Source organism: Peromyscus eremicus, chromosome 16_21, assembly GCF_949786415.1.
Source record: "Peromyscus eremicus chromosome 16_21, PerEre_H2_v1, whole genome shotgun sequence".
Classification (NCBI taxonomy): domain Eukaryota; kingdom Metazoa; phylum Chordata; class Mammalia; order Rodentia; family Cricetidae; genus Peromyscus; species Peromyscus eremicus.
In genome coordinates this window covers 18811286-18828159 of record NC_081432.1, presented here as the reverse complement: position 1 = coordinate 18828159, position 16874 = coordinate 18811286, and the positions used below count along the sequence as shown (strand labels likewise).

The 16874-nt window shown below is 44.6% G+C and overlaps 1 long non-coding RNA gene across 3 annotated transcripts; it reads left to right on the top strand.

Moving 5' to 3' along the window:
* Positions 1–373: 373 nt before the first annotated feature.
* On the top strand, positions 374–16583 carry LOC131893690 (uncharacterized). Of its 3 annotated transcripts, XR_009374732.1 has the most exons (5): positions 374–432; positions 3005–3321; positions 7553–7655; positions 9631–9999; positions 15939–16583. It is a non-coding gene; the product is annotated as an uncharacterized LOC131893690 (long non-coding RNA). The 3 variants fall into 3 exon arrangements; XR_009374730.1 differs by lacking the exon at positions 15939–16583 and having other exon boundaries at positions 9631–10177; XR_009374731.1 differs by lacking the exons at positions 7553–7655; positions 15939–16583 and having other exon boundaries at positions 9631–10177.
* The last annotated feature ends 291 nt before the right edge of the window (positions 16584–16874 follow it).

Genomic DNA, 16874 nt, shown 5'->3' with positions numbered 1-16874 from the left:
TGTAAATATCTGGTATGTGACCCTCAAAGGGATTATGACCCACAGGTTTAGAATCATTGTTTTAGAGGATCAGGGTTCTATTCCTAGTGCTCACATGGTAGCTCACAACCATCTGTAACTACAGTTCCAAGGGATCCAGTGCTCTCTTCTGGTCTCTGCAAGAACCAGACACAAATACCCATGTGGTGTATTTACATACATGCAGGCAAAACATTTGTACACATAAATTAAAAGTAAATACATCTAAAAATAGGTTATTATTTTGGAATTTGTTGTATTGTAGCATTTGTCAGCTTTTACAGTTTGCAGTTTGTTGGGATTTCTTTTTGAATGCTCAATAAATATTTACTTTTGTACTTCATTTTTTTGTTCTTCAAGGAGAACTCTCAAGCACGTTTCGTCTTTTGGAGGTCTGACCCCTACCCTACACAGGTACCACTTAGTGTTAAATGAAGTATGTGGAGGACATGTATCCTTTACTAGCTTGTGATTTTTCTTGAATCTCTAGGCCATTAAGAAAGAGTTTTCACTGTCAGATATTTATTGCAACTGTCTCCGAGGCACTGGCATGTTGTGTTTTCTTTGCCCTTTGAATAGATAGGAGAAATCCCCAGTGTGATATCAGAGTGTTCCCATGCAAAATTCATTTTTCATTCATATCATGGGCTATTGGTTGTAGTATTAAGGCAACTCCACATAGTTAAAAGGGAGGTTTATTTTGTGGGGTAACTTACAAGTGAAGGGAAAGGTGTAGTGCAGTCCGGCGTTGTTCTCTGGAGAACTCTGCTCGATCTACCTCCAGCATCCAGGGTCCAGGAACCGGCACATCCGGCTCTCGGGTCTTAAGGGCTCCCATCTCAGCCCCACCTTGTAGGCATGACAGTTACCGAATGGGGGTAGTACTTCCAGGTCAAAGCTGGAGCAGCTACCCACTACAATGGACCCTTGAGCATGTCTACTTACTTTCTGTAGTATGTTCCCTCTGGCTCCTTTGGGTTTGGGGACTCAATGAGATCAGAGCAGCATCTTGGTAGACTATGACAATAATTCCATCCTGTAGATCCGAGTGTACCAGGCATGGATTTGTCCACAATCCCTTGTTCAGAATTAGCCATATTATCTCACGCAAGGAGACCAAGCAGCTGCAGACACACAAATAGAAGCACTCTTCTCTAGGCTTCACTATACGTGTAAAAAGAAAATGATAATTTTTTGGTAGGTAAGAATGGTCTCACCAGCTGACTTGAGCTCATAGACTCTGAACCAATAACTAGGGAGCCTGCATGGGACCAACCTAGGCCCTCTGCATGTGTGTGACAGTTGTGTAGCTTGGTCTGTTTGTGGGACTCCTAGCAGTGGGATCAGGACATGTCCTGGCTCTTGAACTGACTTTCGGGAACTCAATCTCTGTACTTGTTTGCTTCATCCAACCTTGATGCAGTGGGGGAGGAGTTTGTCCTGCCTCAACCCATGGGAGGCCTGCTCCTTTCTGAATAGAGATGGAGGAGGGGTGGATAGGGAGGGGGTAGATGGGAGGCTGGGAGAGGGAATGGGAGGAGAGGAAGGAGGGAAAACTATGGTCAGTGGGTAAAATAAATGAAAAAAAAATTAATTAAAAAAAAAGAATGGTCTCACAAGGGGATTGCCATAGTTGCCCAATGCATTTTTTTTGTAATTGGATATGTTACTGTGCTTTGGTGGAAAGAGAGAAGGATTTGGAATCAGAATAACTGGATTTGTGTCTGTCCCAGAATATTGCTTATTAGCTGTGTGACCTCTCTTGAGACACAATCTTTCTGAGCATCAGTTTTATTAACTATACAAGAGGGCTGATAATAACGTCTGCCTCACTTAGTGCCGGGCTTATTTTCATGGTCAAGTGAGATCAAAGACCCAGTTTATTGTACTTAGTCAGATGCTATACAAATATAAGTACCAACCATTTTTTTTTTCCTTTGGTTCAGCCTTGTTGGATGCTCTGGCTGAAAGATTAAGTGAAGATCAGTCAAGGTGACATGCCACATTTGCTTGCCTATAAAACAGATAAAGATGATGATGTCTCTGTTACTAGGAGACCAGACAACCTTTTCAGTCAGTCTTCTTCCAGAGACTATTGATTGAAGGTGGAAGGGTGTACCCTGATACATGCACGGAGGTAAAAGGACAGCTTGCAGGAGCTGGTTCCTTTACACAACGTAGGTTCTGGGGTTCAAAAACTCAGGTTGTCAGGCTTGGCCCCCAGGGTACCTGCCCAACACTAATCTACCGAACCAGCCCTGGTTAAGTGGTTTTGGGAGCACACGGCTCGGTCTTGGGTTTTGGAAGAACCTCTCCCAGGATGCATGCAGTGGATAGTTTAATGTCCTTACTTATTTCAGTGGGATTCATGATTTGTGGGGAAATTAGCACCACTGATGAGAAGCCAAGTGAGTTTCTGAATTTGTTTCTTAAAGTCCTTAAGGGTGACAGCACTCTCAAAAGATGAGGCTTTCTGGAAGGGCTTGGACTGTGAGAGGTAGGAGTTGGGTTGTCAGTGCAGAGAGTTCATGCTAAACCATGGAGTGGGAGGGACTAGCTGAGAGAGATGGGTTTGAATAGAATAGCAGCCATCCAGAAGGAGGAATTGAGGTTAGAGGCTGGTGAAAGTACTTGGCACCCCACCCCCCCTTTCCTTGTCCTTGTGGCCTCTGGAGACCAAAGCTCAGGGTGGATTTAAGGTCTTATCCAAGCCTTCCTGATACAGCCCAAGCAGTCCTTGTACATAAGTCTGTTAAAGTGAGGCCCCACTGAGCAGAAAACAAGGCAACAGAAAGGTTTGGGCTGAGAAAGTCAGAAGCAATATCCCATAGGCCTGAAGCCCCGAGACATTCTAGAGGCCAGAGACATCTCCCTGGGATGAATGAGATGACTGTGGCCTTTAGGGGTTTCCACTTTCCAACACATGAAATTCTCAATGGCTGCAAATCTGAATCCTTGCCTTCTGTTTTTCCTCTCTTATCTGTAGAAGTCAAACAGTCCCAAAGCCTCTGGACTCATTTGTGTGACCTTGAAAGCATCTATCTGAGAAGAGAACAGGAAGTAGAGGATGCCATGGCAACAGATAACCGAAGCCAGCATGGAATGGAGCTAGTGGGCAGGGCTGCTCTCCGTGAATACTTACCAGTAAGCCCACAAATGGTCGGTCACCATCTGTTCTGACTGGCTGATGTCAATGTTCTCCTACTCATTGAACTGACAATCTTGGTCTGATACCTGTCGCCCATTGCTCGATGCCAGAAAGTTTCATAGACTTCTTCTCCCGACTTGGCTCACCATAGAGAGGTAAGAAAAGAAGTAGAAGGGATAAGAAGAAAGGAGTGTCCTGAAATGACAGGTGGTTATTCCCACGGGGACTAGCATCAACCAGAAGTGACTGGGTTGATGTTGATCATCAAACTGTAGTTTCTCACCAGCATCTTGTGAAATAATTTAAGTTCAATCTAGTGCAATGAAGAGAGCGTCTCACCAGCATCTTGTGAAATAATTTAAGTTCAATCTAGTGCAATGAAGAGAGCTCCATATTTTAGCATGCAAAAATCTCAAACTGCTGCATCTAAGCATCTTCTCTTGTATGTAAGTGTTAAATGGCTCTCAAAGGCTCTGCCTTCATTCCTCTGCTTAGGAGGATGAGAAGACTCATGTTCTATGATGGTAGAGGCTGATGGTGTGATGCCCCAGTGGACTCTGACTTACCAGCTGGCAAAGGGGACATTACCTTTGTACTTTTTAGGGATTAAGAAACGCTGATAGAGACCCCGTGACAGATGAGAGGCCAAACCATATGTTTCTTCCGCATGAATTAAAATCAGACCTTGATTTGATTTCAAACAGGAGAAATATTGAATCCAAGAGTCAAATCCAAACCAAGCCAGCTAAGAAAACAAGAAGAGAGGCCAAAAAGAAAAGGGAAGGAATGAAAAGAGTAAAAAGCAAAGGAAAAAGAGAGGTGTGAGATGAAATCCTGAGTGACTGGGTTTTTGCCACGAGCATGGCCATGGAATGGCAAGGCTTTCTCCTGAGCCAGGCTCAGAGGAATAGTAAGGCTTCTTCTGGTCAGAGGTCAGCCATTGACAGTGTGTGCACAAAGCATCCACACCAGTTTCCTTCTCCAGGATGACTGCAACCCGTGGCTGAGTTCCTACGGAGACCTCCTGCTGAAATGAGCTAACCGGCCTGGAACCGGCCTCACTCCTGCCTTATAGAATAAGCACACTGAGTTTCTAGGCTGCTCTTAGTGCATCTCCATGGAGCGCACAGGTCACCTCATCCCAGCTTTTGGTGTGCCTGTCTGTCATTTCCTCATTCCCTTTTGCCCCAGTTAGGTCAAGTACAGATCATGGCACACATGGTTGATGTCTCTGTTTTAACACAGAGTCAGTAAAAGGAGCTAAAATATTCTTCTAGAAAAGGAATCCTTCAACATGTCCGTAGACAAAATTTCAGAAGTTTTAAAGATAAATATTTTTCATATATAAAAGCGATAGGCAGATTTAAAGGGATTTAAGGAGAAATTACATGCCCCTTAAAAATGTTTCCTTTGCCTGGATGGGGTAGGATTAGGACACTGGAAGTCTCTGATTAGGGATCTAGAGATATGAACAATTGGTCTAGAGATTGGCATGCTGTAGTTTATACCTGCATGTCACCCAAAGACCCATGTTCAGGTCTTTTTAAAAGCTTGGCATAGCCCATAGCGCCAGTAGGTGGTGGAAACTTTAGGAGGTAAGGCCCTGGGGCAGCAAAAATAATATGTATTATTATATATAAATATGTAAATGACTGCCCTGTCTATATAGACAATTTTGTTAAAAAGATAATAACCATAGATTTGTGTGGTCCAGTCATTTGTCAGTACGATCCAGGATGACAAGAGGTGATACTTGCACATCAGCTTATTATTTAGTCAATGCTTGAGAAAATTCTGTGTCATCTCCAGGCACCATAGCTTTCTATGCAGGCTCAAGAATGACTTCTCATTCCATGGGGCATCTACCACACATCCCTCCTCCAAAGTCTCAAGTTACATTGCAGAAGAAGGGGTGGGAACAGTGTGAAAGCCAGAGGGAGGAGGGGTGTGGAAAGCTGACTTCCGGGCAGGACATGACTACTGCCTTCTCTTACTCAAAGGAGTTGTGATTACCTGCGGAAGACCGGATCTGTCAACAACTCATCATGGAAGGAGGAGGGGCTCCTGAGTCCCCATCCCTCTATAAGGATGTATGATGCACAGGGAAGAGACATTTTCTTTAGTGGTGGTAAGGTACACATGCTCCTGTGATCAAACTCCCACCCACAGTTCTTTAAACAAACCTAATGGAAAACACACACACACACACACACACACACACACACACACACACACACACACACGGAGACATGAATGAAAGTCAGAAAGGTAGTTGGGAAGAGGAAGGGCATCACTGCAGGTAAGAGGGAAACAAGAAAGGGTGAATCTGATCAAAATCCATTCTATACACATATGAAAACGTCACAACGAAGCCCCATGTTATGTATTGTTAACACATGCTAAGGAAAATCCTTAAGAAGGATGACGTCTCTGTGTTCTTCGGTGTCGAATGTGCTGCTCCTGAGGAACATCTTCCATGAAGGAGAGGTGAAATTGCACTATCACTCACGGTGTAGCTCTTGGTGCCTGTGTGTGTTGAATCTCTCTTCAGATCCCCGACAACTACTCATTTAGTCTGGTCATGTCATAGCTCATAGCACCCAGTCCTCCATGGTGCTGCCCTGGAACAGTGGCTTCCAAGAACTATATTATTGATTGTCATTTGGCTGCTCTGTTGATGATCACGAATGCACCTGTGCAGAAAAATGCAAAGGCAAATTCATTTTCTGCCCATGTTGAGCTCACTATCAACATTTGAACTATGAACTACAAATGTGGAATAATGTATGTTTTCAACCACATCTTCTCTGGGATGCAGGTTATATCACTGCATTCCTAGAGATCTCTTTCAATGTTGACAGTAGGAGAGGATCCTCAGAGCCCATCAAGAAGAGTTTTCACATTGCTGTGAAAAGACCAGTCTGGGAAAATGATGAGGGGACATGCATTGTAAAGATCCATGGCCATGCACACTGTGGAGCAAGTCTTCAAACACCTTAGAGTTGGAGGCCACTCCTGACCACCTAATGTGACAAGGAGCCTGTCATAGGTGGGGATGGGGGAAGAGTGGATCAGATTAGGAGCAGCAATGGGAGAGGGAGAGAGACAGGGAGGGAGAGAGAGAGAGAGAGAGAGAGAGAGAGAGAGAGAGACAGAGAGAGAGAGAATGAGAACTGATGGTACTCCACTAGGGGTCTATAGATGGGAGACAGTATTGTCTTGGGAACACTGAGAGACATATAATGGCAGGTCCAAGCTCAGGTAGATATTAAATTCAGAGCCCTGAAGTACCTTATGTTCAGTGTGACTGAGTCAAATCAGAATGTCAGCACCACTCTGGAAGCTAAATCTGAGTCCAGTGGGCTAATCTGTTCACAGACACATGCTTGCAACAAGGCCTGACTACAGGCCTAGGCAATCATGGAGGTATGGAGACCAGGCTTCTTTAAGGCATCTGGTCAACCTCACAATGGGATAGATAGTTGGAAAGTGCTCTGAGGAGAATCAGTGGAGGAGGGGAGGGGTGGAGCCTTGCTATTCACAGCATAGGGTCCTAAGATCCAAATGGCATATTGGTACTAGGAGATCTCAAGCAACTGAGAAAATATACATAGGTCTGTGGGGTGCTGTTTAGAATGTGACAAATGGATTTGGAAGCATTGGAGGTGCTATGTGTGGATTAACAGACCTGACTTGGAGTCAGCACTTCATTAAGCAATAAGTCTGCCTGTATGAGTGGCATAATTTTTCAAATGACACCAGCTACTAGGAAGTCTATGCATGTGTTCATTCCCTTCATTCACCTGTATTCACACAGACATTTATATGGAAGTGCATATAAGTATATATAGTTCATGTAAAATAAGATATAATTCATATCCCATATTTTAGAAATGTACATATCAGGATAGATATTTATACCATTCACACCTGTGTCTCTCCCATTTTGTCGATGTATGTGGTCTTCTTCATTTGCTTACTTAATTCTTTTTCATTTATGAAACCTATTCTGTAGCAAACAAAGTTTCATGTTTCTTATCTAAATGAGCCACTTTATTTTGAGAAACGACCCTCAGATAGCACAAACGTTCATTTCTTCACTTCCCAGGAGAACAGGACAGGTGTGATACCGAGGACTCGGCTCTCTGTCTAGTCATAGCTTCTTTCCAGTTGAGAACTTTTGTGTAATTTGGAAATGATCTTCGTTTAACCCTGTTCATCCAGCTTGAACTTTTCTTTCACTTTACAGGGCTTCTTGCCATGTTTTCATTAGAAAAACTTCATAAAGGAAAAACTTGAGCAAATAAAGGAAATGAAAACCCCAGTGGATGTTGTGTAAGAATAGAATCGTATCATTACTCATGAAATATTCTTTCCTATAAACAGAATGAGGAACCAGACTAAGAAGCATCGAGTACCATTTAAATATGCTGAAGGGTTGGAAACTTCAGCTGTGAGAGCAACCCCCATCGCTGCTTATGTTTAGGAGGTATCTCTTTCTCATTCTTCACATCCACTAGAATTTTGAGAAGTGACACAAGAGTAGGCTTTGAGCTTTGTGGTTCTAAACTCAGTGTCAACAGCAAGAGGTAGCTGGAAATATCTCGTATGAGTGGCGGTCGTATCACAGGTTGAACGAGGGAGGGTAGAGGGACGGGGCAGATCACATGGTAAGGCACCGGCAAGAGTAAGCCTTGAGTGCTGAGCCATGAGTCGTGGATCCGGTGGAATTTCTCCACTCTAGCTGACACCTCAGCAGGAGACACACATTCCTTAACCACAAGAGGGTTGGGTGGGTGGATCTCAGCCAAGTCCCTTTCTAGGTATTGTATATAGTCTCTTGGTACAGTCTGCAACCACCCTGAATGGGGATGCCAACGCCAGAACTCCACGTTGCATCAGCTGTGGGTGCATCACGGTAAAGCATCTCCTGTTGCTGCATCATACTTACCTTTCTCCCTGATAGGGGCCTCCTGAGCACACATTCCAATAAACCTCCTGCACACAGATCTCAACGCCTCTGTTTTCAGGATGCCCATTCAGCTATACAGACACAGAGCAATTTTTCATAGCTGTCTAGTCAGACTGGAATATTGGATTGAATGCAGGGCAAAATGAGACTGAGGTGTAGAAAGGACTCACTGTGTTGGGTGAAAGGGTGAAGTGGGAGGATCAAAGCGGGCAGGGTGAAGAGAGGAATAATAAGCACCAAGACAGACGTGGCTCGTTTGTGTCAAAGTATCACAATGTCCTTCCTGGTTTCTTAGAGCCACCGTTACAAGTAGCAGAAAGAAGCATGCTTATAGCGAACTCTCTCTTCAGATGCAAATGCCATCAGTCTTTAGTTGTTTTACTCAAGAATGAGAAAGTTGAGTGGATTGTCCATCTGAGCAACCTTCACAGACATTTTCAAAAGAGCTGCTAAAGGCTGGTGCTACAGGCTCATCCTCAAGAGCACTTGCTCTCATTAGTGGGAAATCCACTGTGCATTAAGAGTAGGTGTGGCACTTCAAACCTCATGACTCAGCCAGATGGGACCAAGAAACCAAGGATCAGATGGGACAAGATATTTGCCTAGGGAGGAAAAAGAGGGTGGAGATGTTATTTAATCCCACATTTCTCTAACTTGGAAGCCCCAGCCATACAGATCAGATGAGCTGGTCCCACGGAGCCCATGATCTGGGCCTCGTGCTCTGGGGCCCTGACTCACAGGCCTGTGTGGTGACCAAAACACGTGCTTATTAACCCTCTTAAGTCATCTGTTCAAACCGAAGCAGTCATTCAGCAGCTCAAGAGTTGACCCAGGCTATTTCCTCTTTAATAACAGTGATAATCACAAACACACTTCTATTTTTAGAGTCCTTGGGTCTCTTTCATGTGTCATGTGTATGGCTCACAAGAGACCACAATGAGCAGCACAGGGCACTGTCCCTGTTCTAGAGATGCAAAATCGGAGACCCTTGTGTCCATGCCATTCACCTCCAAGGGTGCAGGGTGCCAACACTCCCCTTTCTGTTGACATTTCTTTCTCTTAAGTCACTTGTGTAAGCAACTGAGAGAGACTGAGGATCTGTGGAGATATATAACCCCCTGCCCCGTGTGTGTGTGTGTGTGTGTGTGTGTGTGTGTGTGTGTGTGTGCGTGCTTGTGCATGCATGGGTGTGCACAAGTATATGCCTGGGTCCGTGTAGAGTCTAGACATCATTCCTCACTCTCATTCCTCAGGAGACATTCACCTTGTTTTCTATGCGTGTAAGGTATTGGTATCGTATTTATCTTCGTTTACCTGTCCCGTTCCCTTGCACTCTGGATGACCTTCTTTTTTCTTCCCACATCGTTCTCCTCCTACCTCTCTATCTTTTTGTGTGTGCAAGTTGTGTGCAGGTCAGCCCTGCTGCTGCTATAAATATAAGTGAAGATCGAGTGCTCCGCCCTCAACAGAACATCTATATCACCCTCTCCAGGGCCCAGAGAACATTGCAGAAAAGGCAACAGAGGGACGAGGGAGCCGGAGGCTGGAGAAGAGTGCTGCGACACACTGCTGGATGTGACGTAGCTGCTGCAAACACGATCTTTCACATGGATCCAAGACTCACGGATTAGACTGGGATGGCGGGCCAGCAAGCTCCAGGGCTCCACCCGTCACACCGTCTCCTGCTCTGGGATTACAAAGATACCTGACTTTACATTTGGATGCTGGGGATCAAACTCACATCCTCATGCTTACTCAGCAAGCACTGTACCATCTGAGTGATGGCCCCAGCCCCTCTTTCTTCGACCTTGGTTGAACCGAAAGGTTCTGGAAATATACCCAGATTTGAAAGACTCATCAGGTGAGAAGTAAAAACGGCACACTGAACGGGATTAAAAACAAGGTCGACCCTGTGCCACTTCCTTGGTAGACATCAGCACTTGGCAGAGTGTAACTGGCTATAATTATCTCTCATTATCATTCTGCTCTGGTATTTGCTTCTCCTTCATATCAAAGCCTGATCTTTCCCCTTCATGTCATATAGAGAGTCCTTTCTCTAAGCTCCCCTGGACTGTCGTTTCAAACTGATTATCATGTCCCATCCGCGGAAGGACCCAGGTTCCTAAAGCGAGCGCCGTCCTTCAGTGCTTGGGTTTTCCGTATCTGTGTGCTTGGGATCTTGGTGCTCTTATCGGTGTTTCTTGACATGCCTCATCTTCCTGCTGTCATTCGACACAGTCACGAATTCCTAAGCACTGTGTATTCTCACTGGTTCCTGATTTTGCAGTATACGCCATGCTTGTGAGTACAGCCGTCCTGCTGATCGTGAAGACAGGGACTGTGCTGTCACTGGGACCCTGAGTAGTCAGAGATGGGATAGGGAGAGGAGGGGCCGGGCAAAGGACAGGAGTGGACCCGAGGACATGTTTCTCTTGGGCTTAGTTAGGCAGCACACTTCTCTGTTGAAACTTCCTCTTTTTTTTTCCCTCCCTGTAAGTGAACTGTGTGAAGGAAAAATGACCTCACACATTATTCTGCTTTCCACGAAGTAAAAGATCGTGGTGGAAAATTTACAAGGAAATCCATTCGATTTCTCTATTTCTCTCGCCGTATGATTTTCAGTATGACTCAACCCTAAGACTGTCACCGCTAAGTAGGTCCTTATTTTCCTCATTTGTTTTTCCAGACACTTTATTTAGCAGCTTGCTAAATATAATGCCCCCTCACCATTTGTTTTTTTTTTTTTTTTTTTAAAAAAAGCAGATTAAGGAAGAGACCGGAAGTAGTGATGAGATCCCTGAATCCACACAGTAAGCTATCAGCAGAGACATGGGGCAGGATATGAACAGAGAGCAGCTCCTTCATAACCCCGGTCATGGAGAGTAGATCTCACCCACCTCCAGGGTGAGGAGTTCGTCAGAACTTGGCAAACCTGGCCTTCAGATCAGTGGTCAGCAGACCATAGCCCAAACTAGCCAGATGCTTGCTCTTCAATGGCCCGTGAACTGAAAATGGTTTCTGCATTTCATTCGGATTAAGAAAAAAAAAAAGTCAAAAGACACGTACTATTTCCTGACGGATAGCAAATCATGTAAAAGTCCAAATGAAGGTTCATAAATACAACAAGTTGTTCTGGAACGGAGCCACGCCCATTTGTTTCTGTACCATCATTTATGGCTGTGTTCAGAGCGCTGTTGTGGAAGAGGCAGGTGGTTGTAGCAGAAACTCACAAAGCCTAAAATAGTTTATGATATAGGAACCACATGACTCACGGAGCCTAGAATATTTGCAGTGTAGCATAAACGGAGTTCGCTGACCTTTGAGGCAGAAGATTCGATGGCGGGGGTGGTGGATGTGGCGGTGGTAGGGCAGTTAGGTGAGCAATAAACATCAGACGGTTTGAGTCCACCCGAGGACCACTGTCAGTGACCCGGGGAGAAAGAGGGTTGGGCGTGGAACAGTGCTATAGGAAGGCTCTACCTCTTCCCACTGCAGGCCCTCTCCCAGTCCTTAAATACAGAAGATCCTTAAGAGACATTTCCTCAGTGGTGCAGCCGCCGACCCATTACCTCTGCTTCTGTAAGCAACTGTATATAAACTCACTGGGGCACCAAATAAATCAATACATAAAAGAGACATGGAAATAGAAGGGGAGCTATTTGAGTAGAAAAGAGGAAAGGGATTAATGGGGTTGCAAGGGGAGAAAAGAGGAGGTAACAGAGGATGAATGTGATTTTATATATATATATATATATACACATACATGTGTATATATATATACATATATCACATATACATATACACACACATATCTCTCTATCTCTATCTTATCTCTATCTCGATATAGATATAGATATAGATATAGATATAGATATAGATATAGATATAGATATGCAAGCCCACCTAGCACCCTGTGGTCTGGGTAGGTAAGCAGATGCCACTAAGATGAGCAGGTATGTGGTAGAGAAATGGGAGAGAAGGAGAAGCAAAACGGTTTGTACACTGTGGAGGGAAAAAGAACTGAAGTCAGGGCAGTAGTGAGAACAGGCTGATACTGGTGGCCTATGCTGCCGCCCAGGGCCTGTACTGCCACTGAGGTCCATGTCTAGGTCCGTAGTTCCACCGCAGTTGGGGGTCTGTGTTGATGTCCATGGTCCTTGTTACTACCAAAGGCCATGTGGATACCCAGGGTCTGGGCCGCCACTTGAGGCCACATTAGTGTCTAAGGGCCATGCTGTTGCCTCTCCCATACCTATCTGAGTGGCCTGTGCAGCCACTTAAGCCAATGGTGATGTCCACCTGCGCTGCGGCAGATGACCATGTCTGGTTCTGTGGTCCTACTACAGTCGGAGTCTGTGTTGATGTCTGTGGCCTGTGTTACTAATGGGGGCCATGTGAGAGCTGGCCCCAGTGGCCTGGGGAACAGAGAACTGGCCTGCTCCTCTCCTGCTGCCTCAGTGGGAAAGCACCCCACCCCCACCCCCGCCAGAACTGGCTCCAATGGTGTGGGAGCGAGAGAGCTTTCCCAACCTTCTCCAATGGCCCTGGGAGAACCGATCCCCCATCCCCTGACCCCCAGTCCCCAACCCCACTCCCTTGGCCTCTGAATCAAGAAAACTGGTCATAAAGGCTACAGTGTGAGCAGAAAAGCTGAATTTGATGGTGTGGGCACGGAGAGCTGGCCCTAACCCTCTCCTGAGAGGTGTGATCCTGGTGGACGCCTGGACTGACCAACTCAGCTGCCACCCAGGCCCACATCCAGGTTTGAGTTGGCTCACCCCAACATCTACCCTATCTATGACCTGCTGGAGTTCATGAAGGGGATAGGACCTGCAGAACCATAGCTTCAGGATCTCCATGACTCTGGGCAACAGCAGGATCTCCGAGAAAAGTTTCAGTGAGGGTCCAGTATTGATGATGTACCAGAAGCCAGAGGTCTTGAACCAGACCAACAACTCATTGCAATGTACATTTGCAAGTAAAGCTGTTTGGGAAAGGGGGTATATTTTGTGACACACCACAGCTCCCAAGGCCACTATGACAAAAGAAATACGATGGAGAGGCGGGAAAGATGAAGGAGGGAAACATTTTTGCCTTTTTTTCCTTCTGGTGAGGGAGGCTACAAGGGTGAAGGCCAATATGGAAGGGCTGGGAGATGAGTAGGATTGGAGTGCATGGTGTGAAATTCCCAAAGAATCAATAAAAAAATTACGTTAATATACATTATATGTACATATAAGGAAATATACCTTCACTCTTTGCCATAAGAAAGGGCAGTGGGACTCAGAGTCCTGATTTTCTGGAAAGCCACAACCTGAGAAGTGGTTTGCACAGAACTAATACCAGTTCTTCTCCAATCCACCGCTTTTTCTAGTACAGTGCTCACCTATAGAGAGAAGCCATGTTTCCTGATTAGAGCCCTGACTGGGGAGAGACTGGGAGAGAACAGGAGGATGCCTGGAGCTATGCACAGTCCCCCTTAACGCTTCCTGTTTGTCACTCTGGGGGTCACAACACACTTGTCTTTTAATGTCAGAGGCCCATGAAGTCACGACTGAATCCAACAACTAGGGAATTATTGCATTTGCCAGATTTGACAAATTAAATAACAGAACACTGGCTAACTTTGTATTTCAGGCATTCAGGCAATTCTAAGTACATGTACATCACACATAATATTTCAATTTATCTTCATAAAGCACACCTGAAAAAGTTACATAATTATTTATTATTGGGGCTGGAGAGATGGCTTTGGGGCAAAGGGTGTGTACTGTTCTTATAGAGGAGGCTCACAAACTCCAGCTCCAGGGGATCTGACTCCCTCTTCAGGCCTTTGTACTTAATTACACACACACACACACACACACACACACACACACACACACACACACAAGCTATAAAAAAAGAAATCTCAAAAAATAAGATCATTTATGGCTTATGTAGAAATTAAAAATTATAAAGTCAAAACAGTTTTATGTTTACAGCAATCTTGAGGGGAAAGCACAGACAGTGTCCCCCTTCTAATCTATGAACCCCTATATAACCCATACCCCGTAGCTGGATGTACATAGACTTAGTATCAATACCCCCCACCAAGGTGGTCTGGAGTTCTACATTGATATATTGGCTGGAGTTCTACATTGATATATCACAATCACGCAAAGATCACAGTTCACTATAGTGCCCATCATTGGCGGCGTACATTCCGTGGGTTTGGACAAATATATGGCAACAGATATCTGCCATTTTGATGTCAAACAGTATATTCACCACCCTGAAATTCCTCTGAGTTCCACCTAATTCATCTTCTGCCCTAAATCCATGGAACCCACTGTTCTTTTTATTTACCTTAGAGGTTTACCTTTTCCCAAATATCATCTAGTGCAAATCACGTCGCACACAACTTTTAAACTGGCCCCTTTCTCTTGGTGACCTGAATTTCGATTTCTTTCTTGTCTTCCTATGGCCTAAAAACATCTTTCTTTTTAGTGCTGAATAATATCCTCATTGTCTGGATATACCATAGTTTATCTGTTCCAATTTCCCTGTTTACTACAAAGTGGGACCTGAAGGATCTTTAATTACGTGAAAGAATTCCCCTGTCAACATTATTTTCTTTCTTTTAAAAACCTCTTTTCTTAGTTTTCAGTTAAAATTTTCACCAACTTTCTCCGATTAGTGTTTTGATGATATTTTACTATGTATACTTGAAAACATGGTTCTGAGAAGAGGCCCTTGGGTTCACCACACAGCCATAGGGGGCTCCCCCAAATGGTTATGATTCCTTGAACAGAGAAGCAATTTAGGATGCTGTAAAGGGGGATTGTCCTACAAGGTAAATAAAGCATTACCCCATTTCTACAGGACTCTGGATTACAGGGCCAACTTTTATCTAAAATACGATGCTGAGGAGAAATACTTGGGACACAGCACACAAAAGGATGGATCCTAAGATGTGCAACAGCCACAAGTTTCTCTGTATATGTGGCACCCACAGTATGATCATGAAATAAAAAAGAGGAGAGACAATCCATAATGCTAACAGAGTGCCTGTTGCTTTTTATACACATTTTATATTAATTTAGTGCTCTGATAATTTCACATGTGTCTATGACACATTCTTATTGCTCCTTCCCCACACCTCTGTTTTCTCCCACATCCCTATCAACTTCCCTCTTTACTTCCAGAACCTTCCCAACATTCATGACTTCTGGGGTTGGTTTTATGATGTACGTAGTTTAACCAGGGCCATACGTGTGACTGTTGGATTGGCACTATCCAATAACTGGGGACTTCTGAATTAAGTTATTTTGTTATATTCTGATATCCATTGTTATAGCCATATTGAGCTCAAAGATTAAGGTGTACCAAGAAGGTGGGCTCTTTACTCCGTGGCAGAAATTATAAAAGCTTCCGAGGATACGTGATACTTAAGCTGGGTTTGACAGTGAGAGCAGGAATTTCTCAGATCCTGCAAGGAAGGGTAAGTCAGGAAGAGGGAGGAGTATGTGCCAGGCTGTTACTGCAGAAATGGGAGCACTGCATTCTGGGATGATGAGATGGGCCACGTCACCGGCACATGGGTGTCTGGGAGATGATAGGCAGTTGATGAAGACTGAGTCTAAAGTTAGACTTAGAAATTAAGCTCGGTGTTGATGTAGACGTGGCCTTGGAACTAAGGATGCCGTAACTTCTGTTCTTAAGGCAGAGATGCTGGTGGACAACTCTAGGGTCACCAACCTGGCATCCTGTGCATGAAAGCTAAAGGATACATTTCTGTTTTGTGTCTCCTTGTTTCAGGTCGACCTCATGCTATACCCTTGGCCATGGTGTGGAAGAAGTCTTATCGGTATTCAGTATCCAATTACTTTATTTAACCTGGTGAGGGGAGAAGACCCACAGACAGCATAGACCCCAGGTTGGAAATTCCTTCAGCCTTGAGGCTCTAACTAGCTTTAGGAGACTCTCTGGGGTAGAGAAGTCCAGTGCTAGTCAAGCTTATCCCAGACACTTCAACACCGTGTATAGATGACACCTTTCATAAGCAATAGCAACAGATAACAGCCATAGCATCTTGGATTTGTCCTCTCAGATCTCTTCTCCACCCTTGCCATCTGGCTGGGTGCATGTCCTAGTTAGCTTTAAAACTGTCACCCTGACACAATCTAGAGTCACCTGAGAAAGGAGTCTGGTTGGCCGGTGGACATGTCTGTGAGGATCATCTTGATTGTTAATTAATTGATGGAGGGAGGCCCAGCCTACTGTGGGAAGCATCATTCCCTAGGTACAGTGGTCATGAACTGTATAAGAAAGTTATCTAAGCGTGAAACTTTGAGTGAGCCAGCAAGCAGCGTTCCTACATGGTTTCTGCTTCAAGTTATTGCCCTGACTTCCCTCAAAGATGGACTATAACCTGTAACTCAAATAAATCCTTTTCTCCCCTCATTTGCTTTTGTTTGTTTGTTTGTTTGTTTGTTTTGTTTTGGTACGAGTGTTTTTATCACAGCGACAGAAAAAAAAATGAGAGCACTTCTTGAGAAGACATCAGTCTATGGATAATTCCAATGGATAACCTTGGCTTCACCTTGAAGGGTAGAGCAGTTGGATCCCTGTTGAGTCACTGCAAGCTGGCTAGGCTGTGTTCTTCAAAAATTCAGCTCCTATGGAATACTTTCTCCAGCATCAGATGTGTTCTCTAGTCCCAAGGCTTTAGACGAATAGACCCCAAGTCTTCCT